This window comes from Panthera pardus, unplaced genomic scaffold (genome assembly GCF_024362965.1).
Source record: "Panthera pardus isolate Hobbes unplaced genomic scaffold, ASM2436296v1 HiC_scaffold_7, whole genome shotgun sequence".
NCBI classification, from domain to species: Eukaryota; Metazoa; Chordata; class Mammalia; order Carnivora; family Felidae; genus Panthera; species Panthera pardus.
The window spans coordinates 12850643-12862934 of NW_026527002.1; the positions used below are offsets into that span (position 1 = coordinate 12850643).

The 12292-nt window shown below is 39.4% G+C and overlaps 1 long non-coding RNA gene across 2 annotated transcripts in view; it reads right to left on the reverse strand.

Annotated features, from left to right (window-relative positions):
* The window catches only part of LOC109250257 (uncharacterized), a 129234-nt gene that overhangs the window by 90074 nt on the left and 26868 nt on the right, over positions 1 to 12292 (reverse strand). For both annotated transcript variants that reach the window (XR_002072950.2, XR_002072951.2), the window contains exon 3: positions 7038 to 7137. This is a non-coding gene — a long non-coding RNA (uncharacterized LOC109250257). The remainder of the gene's footprint in view (positions 1 to 7037; positions 7138 to 12292) is intronic.

Here is a 12292-nt window from a genome sequence, read left to right on the forward strand (position 1 = left end):
TTTGCTTCACAAAATTAGTCTAAAGGCTCCAAAATGGAAGGCTCCAAAATGGAAGTATAGAGAGGACATCCCAGAAGATCTCTAGTTGTCCAAACTAAAGCAGATGTAACAGCAGTAATGTGTTTCACATTAAGCCCCAGAATAGATCTGCACAGGAGATCTTTGAGTTTACAGAGATTCAAGTTCTTAATATAACTTCTATATTTAGTAAATACTCAGAATCAGTATATTCTTTTATCTTCAATTCTTTTATCTTCAAGATATCTTCAATATCTTGGGAAGGTATTTGAAAAACTGGGATCTAAAAGTATCTGTGTGTGTGCACATGTGTGTGCATTCATGTATGTGTGTAGACAATATTATCATCTCTTCATTACTTTAAGAATAGCCATGCTCTGGGGCTCCTGGGTGGCTCTGTCGGTTAAGCGTCCGACTTTGACTCAGGTCATGATCTCATGGTTTGTGGGTTTGAGCTCTGTGCTGGCGTCTGGCTCTGTGCTGACAGCTCAGAGCCTGGAGCCTGCTTCAGATTCTGTGTCTCCCTCTCTCTCTCTGCCCCTCCCCCACTCGCACTCTGTCTTTCTCAAAAATAAATAAAACGTTAAAAAAATTTTTTTAAAAAGAATAGCCATGCTCTTTCATATGTAAATGAGATCCCATTCCAGAAAAACAAGTTTTAATTTTACTACTACCATTTCTACTCAAAAATTAGCATGACTTCATTATATTTATTAAACATAGGTGAATAAACAGCATCATTTACATATTATTTAATGCATAATATTTAATGTATAATATATTATTTAATGTATAACTAAATCTAGTTCAGTTTCCCTCTCCCTAAACATGTGCAAGAAATAAAGTAATAATTTTGAGTATTGCAGGAATTCAGGTCAAGTTCTTGCTAAGGATGAAGCAAAAAAAATCCTCAAAAAACTGCTGCTTTACTCCCGAGTTATCCTTGATCTTGTGATCCCTAACTCTGTGATGAAGAGGATTGGGTGGTGAGACAATATTTTTAATAGTTACCCAAACTCTATTGTTATACTGATAAGCTTCCCCTTGTCCAATCAGCATTGAGAACCATCAACGTTCTGCTATGATTTGACTTCAGAGGGCACATCATTATCAAACAAAAACGTGGATCCTTTGTATGAGTAGTAGTTGCCATGCAACTTCTACCTGGATGTTATTTTAATCTATTTAGTGAGAGATTCTTTAAAAATCAGATTCTGAAAGACAGTACAGCTATGAATGGCAGGCTGCATGTATAATTACACAGCTGCTTGCAGACAACTTCGTGTGTAATTATGGAAACAAGTTACCTGCCTGCTGTCTAACACTGTGCCAGGTATTCTAGACAGTGCAGAACAAAGACCTTTAAAATTTGTATTGATTTCCAAGAAACTATTTTAAATAAACGTTATAAGATCATTCAGAAAAAAAGCAGGATCAATATTTAAAATCGATACATAGCCATTATTTTGCTTTTAGTAATGACTGACATGGCTACTTCATAGTTCTTTCCAATGCCCTGACAATTAGATGAATGTCTGATTCACTTAATCTTTCAAAGGCTCTAAGAGCCATAAACCTGAATGTCTAGTAACTGGGATAGTGTCAGAGAGATAGACAGATGCCTGTCCGGGACTGTCATTTAGAAGGATTTAGGTGCTGAACGGCCCATTTTCCAAAGAAACACCAATCATTTTTAAGTCCTACCAGAAGACTGATACTTACCAGTATTCCCTAAGAAAGGTAATGGTGTAAAACTTTGACATTTGTATCAGTCAAGGTCACAAGAGGACATGGATGGCACATGGAAATCAGGGTATGTTGAAAAAGTTTCACCGACAAAGGAAATAATTACAAGATGGGGAAGAGGGTCAAGAACCACATAGGTGAATGCAGAACACAGAACTGTGGTGAAAATGTTGCCTTTGCTATGTTTGAGAGAGAGAGATTACTGACATGTGGAAGGAGAGCATCCTTTCATAAAGGTCAGACTGAGAGCAGGAGTGACCTTTGGGGAACACGTGGCTAGCCTGACATGAGCTCACAGGAGCTCACTCTTTGTTCTTACTCTTTCTACTCTCTATTAACTGCTGGCTCCCCAATGGCCAACTTGAAGCCTGAGAAGCTTCTAACTTGAAGCCTGAGAACAATTGAGCGCTTTTGTGTCCTTGAGATTTGGGGCGGACATGAATGGGTGGATAAGCACAGATAAGGAGCCTGGAAGGGCAAATGGAGGATATTCAGCACAATGTCAAAACAAATTGCTCTTCCATGCCATTGTGATTATTCCATTATAACAAAAAGTAATCTAGTGACCATACGGCTTTTATGGCAGGAATGGTTCTCTCTTAATAGACGGGAGGCTATCTTATGAATGTTTGAAGCACTGAATGGGAAAATTCCCATAGGCGGCTGTTAAACCACAAAGACAAGTGACCTAACGTGGCAGACACTCGGCCTTACTGCTGCGGCAGGTTTATGGGGCCCCTTTCGTCCATGTTACCCGGACAGCCCATGGGAAGCTAACAAGGCCTGACATTGCTCAGCCCTTGAGCAATGGGCCTCTTAAGCTCTATGACTGGAGCAGCACCAACCTGTCCCTGGCACAACTGGGAGCTGGGTTGAAGCCTTGCTGCTGTGGTGAATATGACTTGGTCCTGTGGTGTCACATGCCACCTCAGTATTTTCCACGAGGCTTGATTGCAGTGAGGGTCTGGATATGACACAGCTTCCTGGGACTCCAGCCACAGAGAACTGGCCTTACCTCTGTGGGTAAGGTTTTGTGTGGCAACTTCCCAGCTCATCAGTACGTTCTTCTATTTCTACCAGGTCAAGAGTGTTTTGAGCAGCATTGGAGTTCTGTGGAGGTTGTAAGTACTAGGACTCAGACAGGCTGAGTCACAGGCTCTGAGCTCAGGACTGACCCTAATGAGATGAGCTTGGTCAAGTTCTTTCCTCTTCCTGGCTTTAACTTTTCTCAGATTTGGAAGCTGGGGAATGATCAGGTAGATGCTGGATCAGGTTATCTAGAGTGATTCTTTCCGATCTAATATCCTGTGATTGTACTCTCTGTAATTGTCATCAGTGTCTACTCCTCATCTCTAGAACACAGAAGAATGTTCTTAAAATTAGGATTTGAAAAAAACTTTTGAAGATGATTTGCCTGTGTTTAATACTTTGTAAATGCTAGATAGTGAGTATGGGGAGAATTCTGAATGCATTATATAAATTTATAGAGAATTTATGCTTCCTTTTGTGTTTATTAACAAAGATTTGTGTTTAGAACTGGTTTCCCTATCAGCCATGATAAAAAACAACAGGATTTTGTAAAGCAGCACCAAATAGCAAATAGCGTAAGTAGGAGGGATCTTTCGGTTTAGAAAAGGACCAATTCTAGTTTACCTGAACTTAACATTTGATGAAATAATTTGCCTACTACCTCTGTGTTTAAAGAGAATAAGACAGAAAGAAACTACAAGACAAAATGGAATCACAAAATTCTTTTAGGTATTCTTAAACTTATAAATCATATAGTGACTATATTTTGATTCGTCTAAATAATAGTAACCAGTTTCCATATCAATAGATTAAATATCCTTGTCTCTGAGGGATATTTTGCATGATCGCTCTTTATAATTTTCTGAATTTATGAGATGTTAATTAATAGTGAGCTTGAACTATTTCTGTTTTTAACAGTCCTCATTTCCTCACAGTGGAGTATGGTTGCATGCTTATTTTGGCTGAGTGCTCCTTACACACCGCACTGAACACTGGACCTCTTCTGGCCACTAACCTTAGGGACTTGCTCTGTGGCTGCCAGCCATTTCCACATATGGGTTTACAAGCATAGAGGGGATCACTTCTACATCAACCTTAGAATAATGTGTCAAAAAAATTAAGTGGAAAATAGTTCTTTAAAAAAAAAAGAGGGCTCCAGGGGCACCTGGGTGGCTCAGTCGGTTAAGCGTCTGACTTCACCTCAGGTCTTGACCTCATGGTTCCTGGGTTTGAGCCCTGTGTAGGGCTCTGTACCGACAGCTCAGAGCCTGGAGCCTGCTTCAGATTCTGTCTTCTTCTCTCTCTGCCCTCCCCCCCCCCCCACCTCTCTCTCTCTCTCTCAAAAATAAATAAACATTAAAAAAAAAGAAGGCTCTGAAAAAATTTGTGAGATCTGTGACATAGGGGAATGTTATACCTAATTATTAATCCTCCTATGTACATTCACAAAGATAATTCTGTGCTATTCACATTTAGAAGTGATCTCGTCTCGGATTTGCACCATATTCTCCCCTAGAACCATTTCCTGTGCTCGGGAACTTAGTGCCAAGATGAGCCTTCAACTGACACTGCTGTAGTCTTCCTGAATGCTAGTTGTCTTCGGACTGGCTTAGCTATGGCGAGCCTGCAAAGAGCAAACGTGGTACAAAGTATTCACGGGCTTCTGAGAGCGACAAGGCATTTCGTGGCTAATCTCTTAGCTACAAAGTTCCATCCACATGGTTAAGGCAGCGTCTTTTAAGCATAGTTCAGCTGGCCCAACAATTACTTTAATAATCTTCCTGTGTCACAGGTCAGTGTTTACCCAGCAGAAACACAGCAGTACTTGGCACAAAAACAGACACTCAGATCAATGGAATAGAATAGAGAACCCAGAAATGAACCCACAAATGCATGGCCAACTAATCTTTGACAAAGCAGGAAAGAATCTCCAATGGAATAAAGACAGTCTCTTCAGCAAGTGGTGCTGGGAAAACTGGACAGCAACATGCAGAAGAATTAACCTGGACCACTTTCTTACATACACCATACACAAAAATAAACTCAAAATGGATAAAAGACCTAAATGTAAGATAGGGAACCATCAAAATCTTCGAGGAGAAAACAGGCAATAATCTCTTTGACCTCAGCTGCAGCAACTTCTTACTTGACACATCTCCAGAGACAAGGGAACAAAAGTACAAATGAACTATTGGGACCTCATCAAGATAAAAAGCTCCTGCACAGGGAAGGAAACAATCAGCAAAACTAAAAGGCAACTGACAGAATGGGAGAAGATATTTCCAAATGACATATCACATAAAGGGTTAGTATCCAAAATGTATAAGGAACTTATCAAACTCAACACCCAAAAAACAAATAATCCAGTGAAGAATTGGGCAGGAGACATGAATTGACACTTTTCTAAAGAAGACATCCAGATGTAACAGACACATGAAAAAATGCTCAACATCACTCATCATCAGGGAAATACAAATCAAAACCACAATAAGATACCACCTCACACCTGTCAGAATGGCTAAAATAAAAAAACTCAGGCAACAGCAGATATTGGCAAGGATGCGGAGAAAGAGGAACCCTTCTGCTCTGCTGGTGGGAATGCAAACTGGTGCAGCCACTCTGGAAAACAGTATGGAGGTTCCTCAAAAAATTAAAGATAGAACTACCCTATGACCCAGCAATTGCACTAATAGGTATTTATCCAAAGGATACAGGAGTCCTGTTTCAAAGAAGCACACGTACCCCAATGTTTATGGCATTGCTACCAACAGTAGCCAAAGTATGGAAGAGCCCAAATGTCCATTGACTAATGAGTGGATAATATATATATCTATATCTATTCATTATGTGTATCTATATCTATATCTATATATATGTATATACATGTATATATATATATATGTGTATATCTATATCTATATATATAGATATAATGAATATTACCTGGTGATCAAAAAGAATGAAATCTTGCCATTTTCAACAACATGGATAGAAATAGAGTGTATTATGCTAAATGAAATGAGTCAGTCAGAGAAAGTCAAATATACTATTTCACTCGTATGTGGAATTTAAGAAACAAAATGGATGAATATAGGGGAAGGGAAGCAAAAATAGTATAAAAACCAAGAGGGCGACAAACCATAAGAGAGTTGTTTTTGTTTATTTATTTTTGAGAGAGAGAGAGAGAGAGAGAGAGAGAGAGGCAAAGAGAGAAAGAGACACAGAATCTGAAGCAGGCTCCAGGCTCTGAGCTGTCAGCACAGAGCCCAACGTGGGACTTGAACTCACAAGCCGTAAGATCATGACCTGAGCTGAAGTTGGACACTTAACCGACTGAACCTCCAGGTGCCCCCATAAGAGACTCTTAAATACAGAGAACAAACTGAGGGTTGCTAGAGAGGAGGTGGGTGGGGGATGGGCTAAATGGGCAATGAGCATTAGGAGGACACTTGTTGGGATGAGCACTGGGTGTTATATGTAAGTGATCAATCACTAAATTCTATTCCTGAAATTAAAAAAAAAAAAAAAAAGGAAGAAAGAAATGCAGCAGTACCACGTGTCTTTATGAACATTAGTCAAACAAATTCATTAAGTATTTCAAGTATTCTCTAAAATCATTAGCATAATTCCATAATCTAATTTGGGGTTTTCTTTCATCTAGAAAATAAAGCTGTTCTCTTCAATTCCTATAGCAAAGTCTACGGCTTTTTCTACCATGTTGTTGGGGGTTAGAAGAATTTGAGAGACTGTGATATAACATTCATAGGAAGTAAACTAGAAGCAGTCACAGGGATGCTTCTAGATGCTCTAGACCAAGTCTGATGGACAGAAAACATATCTAACTTGGACTTGCCTCAGGGATCTTCAGAAAGGACCCACCGGATTCCTTTGTTGACACAAGTCAGCATACAAAAAAGATAAAAGCAACCAGAAGAAAATCATAGCATCCTGCCATAACCAAATCGAATTCATTACTACCTCTGCATCCATAGTTCCTTCTCTCTTTTTGAACATCCCTGTGCCTGAGTCAAATCCTTCAACTTGTTCTTTGGACGTCATCACCTCCAATTCATTCAAGACCATCTCTGCAATTATCCCCTCTCTCTTGCAAAAACCTTTTTTTTTTCTTCCCAATTGGAGCGTTCCCATTGACAACTTCCTGTATTTCAATAAAGAAAACAAAAATCCAACACTCCCTTGAGTGGTCATTATCTCCTCAGTTACTGCTTCGTTTTTCCATTTACCTTGGTAACAGAACTGGCAACACGGTCTCCAAATCCTCTTCCGTTCCTCCTTCCATTCAGTGCTAGGGAGTGCCATTCCTCATGGACTGTGACAGGGCTCCTGTTGAAGATAGCAGACTTTTGTGTCCTGTCAAAACCAATGGGCAATTCTCCCTCCTTAGCTAATTAGAATTTCCAGTAGAATTTGGCCTGGTTCACCACACCTCTCATTCTTTAAACATTCTTCCTCTTCCATAACCTCACTCTCCTGGCTTTTCTCCTGCTTCATTGTCTCAAACTCTTTCATATCCTTCGGTGGCTTCCCTCTCTCTAACCAGCCTGTGTGTGCTAGAATTCCCAGGGCCAGCCACGGTCTCTTTCTCTTCTCTCTAGCCTCAGGTCACAGGTGATCTCATCAAATCCCTTGGCTTTAAGCACCATCTTAAATAGGAAATGTGGAAGTCTGATTGCAAGTTTTTCTTGCCTCTGGAGGTGACATAGCAGGGCAGAGATTTCAGGGGACAGCATACTGATGCAAACAAAATAGCTGATGTCTCCAGGGCAAGTTCTAAGCAAGTTGAGTGGTAGTATGAGACTGTTCTGTGCTATAGGGGCAAGACTGTTGGAACCGCTGAAGCATCAAGAGATTTCCAAGGAGAAGGAAGAATGAAAAGGAAGATGCTGTCTTTGAGCGGAATGTGGGGATAATGGGACACCCATGATGCTTCATATAAATTTATGGGAATCTGAATCATTAGTGATTGTCTCTGTCAGAAAAGTGGTTTTAGTTTAGGTAAACTGGCCAGATAGCATTTGATTGTGGAGTGAGGGCAGAATCAGCAGCATTTGACAAGCAGCCTGCTGTGGAAAAATTAGAATTGGGCCACCTTTCATAATAAGTATCTACTTGGGTCCTGGCTTGAGAAAAAAAAACAATATTAGAAATATTAATAAGCATTGTTATTTTTGGCAATCAGAGCTTGGTGCTACACTACTTTCTAGCTCTGCTCTATCTAATAAATCTGTGACAGTGGGGGTTAGCCAGATGCACTTACCTGAAGATCAGAAGATCCTTTCAGGCAACTTAGAGGATAACCCTTTTGCACTGAGGATATAATTGACACATGAATAATATACATTTCATAGCCTATCTCACCTCTATCTGACTCTGTGTCTCTCCTTTCCAGTTACTCTCCCCTTAACTCTGGCCCCTGCAACTCAGGTGTGAGAGACCTAAATATATAATATGGATCCACAGGTAGAATGGAGGACAAAAGCTCTTTTTAAAATTATAATTGTGAGAAAATATTTCAGATGAGATTTTGTTTTTGTTGTTGCTGTCATTTGTTTTGTTTTGTTTTGTTTTGTTTTTTAAACCAATATCCTTTCTCATCCATCATTACTTTGTGAAACAAGGTGACCTTTTTCTAAGGTTTTAGCTACTTTTAGGATGGGACAATGATTCAAAAATTTTCTAGGCTTCTCGAAAAACATCGGGGCGCCTGGATGGCTCAGTCAGTGGGGCGCCTGGATGGCTCAGTCGGTTGAGCGTCCAACTTCGGCTCAGGTCATTTCATAGTCCTTGCTGACAGCTCAGAGCCTGAAACCTGCTTTGGATTCTGTGTCTCCTCTCTCTCTGCCCTTCTCCCACTAATGATCTGTCTCAAAAAACAAATGAACATTAAAAAAGTGTTTTAAAGAAAAACATTGTAGCTAAGCACTATAATGGTACACTTATCTGGAGAAAAACATGTTTCTGAGATTTTACATAATTTTGAAACACAGAATTTATTATTACTATTCTATGTGGTGTCTTACCACTGAAAAACATTATGGTATCATCAGTAGTTAGTGAAATGTATTTGGCAATTCCCTTTAGTCTGAATAAAACCTACCACTAAGTACCTTTCTGTGCTGTTCCAGGATGGCATTTATAATGCAAGAAAGGCTAAAGATTCTACATAATATGGTTGGCATAGTTCACCTTGTGGAAACCTGACCTTTTCACTATGCATTCTTGTTCCTCATCTCCTTTTTTTGTTTCTTAACCATCATGTTTGACACATTAAGACCTTGATCCCTGGCCCCAGAGCGACTCCTCCAACCTTTGCGTCTCAACCTTTGGAAGGTCTGTTTCTGCCGCTCTATATGCACTGTCATGCATCTTGATTCTCTAGAATGCATTCACCATGGACTCTCAGGAATTATAGGATTCCCACCCTTTGTAGGAACAGAAAGACCTAGAAGTCCACCTGCACTCAGATAACAAGAATCCAAAGAACAAGAAGAGTGGACATACGCTAAATGCAGTTATACAGGACACTTCCTGTGAGGCCTGCTGCTTGTTGATGTCTTTATTTCCCATCTATGTGGGAAGCTCCGGTCCCACATAGTCCATTGTTCATTCCATTGTGATCTTAACACGTGTCTTCCTACTTCAGCTTTCCTGTGGAGTAGGATATGGGTGGAAACCACCTGGCCCAGCACGGTTGGCTGAGATACAAAGCTCATTTGTATGCATATACTATTGCAGGAAATGCCAGGCATCTCTCTAGCTTGCTTGTCACATGTAGCAAAAAGGTGACAATTACTGGGAAACTTTGAGCAGTCCCAGAGGTGCTCTTCAAAACCTCTTGCTCATGAAAGAGGAAATATACTTGTTTTATGTCTGGTTTTATCTGCTATTAATTTTTGTCATTAAAAGATTCGTCAGCAGAATAAGAAATTAAAAAAAAAATTTTAATCTTTATTTTTGACAGAGAGAGAGAGAGACAGAGTGCGAGCGGCAGAGGAACACAGAGAGAGGGAGATACAGAATCTGAAGAGGCTCTAAGCTCTGAGCTATCATCACAGAGCCTGACGTGGAGCTTGAACCCACAAACCGAGAGATCATGACCCGAGCTGAAGTCGGACGCTTAGATTGAGCCACACAAAAACCCCTAGAATAAGAAACTTTAAATAATACTTTCCCAATAAAGTACTGAAATATATTATATTTTGTTAAAAAAAACTTGATTTCTGTCAGTGTGAGCATGAAATAGAAAATTCTGCATTTTTGAATAAAACATAAAGAACACACTTCCTTACAAAAAATCAAATTTTCTTAAAAGAAGTGAAAGAGTATAGTTTTATGTTTCAATTACTCTAATGCAGCAATGAGATTTGCTAACAGTTGTGCAATTCACCAGCAAGAGCTATCCTCAACATACTCTATGCATTTATGACTTACATACTTAGTTCTCTCTTGCAGTCCTTTGTAGCAGAATTTATGCCATGGCATAGTTTCCTCTTATTTAGAAAACCAATGCACTGAAAGATGTACGAATAATTTATTTCTCTAGCACTTGTCAGCCATACTTTTATAAGTGCAATCTAGTGTATGGGAAAGGTCCTGGGGGAGATAAAGCATTCAGTCAAGTGTCAATGAAATTACTCAAGGACACCGATCAAAATGGTATCACGTGGGTAGCTGTAATTTACATATACTCAAATTAGTCTTAAATATTCACATATGCTCAATTTATAGTGAGTATTTACATATATTCAATTTATATATACTTAAATTTAGTCTTACAGAGAGGATTTTATATTCAGGCTGAGAATTTTTCTTTGAACTGCTAAAGACATGACTTGTCAAAATTTCTGAAAGATTTATACTTTAAAAGTTGGTGCTTACCACTGCATATTTCATCTTTTGAGGGCAGAAAGATATTTACTCGAGTACTACTTGGCAGGGAAGGAGAGAATCACAGGATGAGGATGTGGTTGCACATGTGTGTTTGTGTGTGTCAGTGCATGCGCATATGAATTCCTGTGTTGCTAAAGATGATAAATTATTTGAATCTGGAATTGGTAAGAGAAACACAGAACAAAAAAAAAAAAAACTAAGAAGTAATTACATAGAGAATCAGAAGAGTAGGAATGCATATCTTTGAGATAATTTCATTTTTGATTTCTAAAATATTATATAATAAGAATAATAAAGATTGACTAAATCTCACCCTTCAAATAATGCCCGCAGCAACACTGTGAAGTTTAAACCAATTTGCACAGAAGCAGAGACTGAAGCTCAGTGAGGTTGGATGGCTTGCTCAGTCAGCCATGTTGGGCCATGGAGTGAGGGTCTGCAGTCACGAGTGGCAGGCCCTACCCTACACTGAAGAATCCTTCAGGGGCTGCCCTGCTCTGTCCCTGTAGCTGACAGCCATTCTGCCTCAGGTCCTTGGCCTCCTCCTGCAGAATGAGCTAGAGATGGAACACCTCCCCTCAGGTGGGAAAAAAACGATAGGGATGTGTTTTAATTCAGTTTGAGTAAAATTTCCATTCCAACAAGGGTGTGAATTTGTTCTTGATTTCATAATCCTTCAGGGCCATTTAAATCCTACCTTCTAATTAAAGATTTTGTACCAAAATTGTATTAGTGGATACTCTGTTTTTCAAACTCCATTTCCATCTAACAGTATATTTTCAAACCTACAGAACTGAAAAGAATAAAGCACTTTAAAAATTGTGTTGGGGCGCCTGGGTGGCTCAGTCGGTTAAAGCGTCCGACTTCAGCTCAGGTCACGGTCTCGCAATCTCGCGGTCCATGAGTTCGAGCCCCGCGTCGGGCTCTGGGCTGATGGCTCAGAGCCTGGAGCCTGCTTCCGATTCTGTGTCTCCCTCTCTCTGCCCCTGCCCCGTTCATGCTCTGTCTCTCTCTGTTCCAAAAATAAATAAAACGTTAAAAAAAATTTTTTTTAAATAAAAATAAAAATAAAAATAAAAATAAAAATAAAAATAAAAATTGTGTTGATGTACTTAAAAGGAAGCTCGGTATTTTCACTTAAAACCTTGGCTCAGCAGAGTGCCCGTGTGGCTAAGTTGGTCATGATCTCATGGTTTGTGGGTTCGAGCGCCGCATTGGGCTCCATGCTGACAGCTCAGAGTGTGGAGCCTGCCTCGGATTCTGTGTCTCCCTCTCTGCTCTTCCCCCGCTCACTCTCTCTACTTCAAAAATAAATAAATATTAAAACAAACAAACAACAAAAATCTTGGCTCAGCATTTCACAATGAATTTTGGTGGGAACACTAGTGTTTCCTAAGAGTTGATTGCTAATTGAAATTTCTAATTAGGATAAAAAATATGGTAACAATATATTATACTATACACACATACATGTGTACAAACATATGTATATATAAAGTGCAAAAACTGCTAAAAATTTATATATTTAAGAAAAAAATTTTTAATGTTTATTTATTTTTGAGAGAGAGAGAGAGAGAGAGAGAGAAAG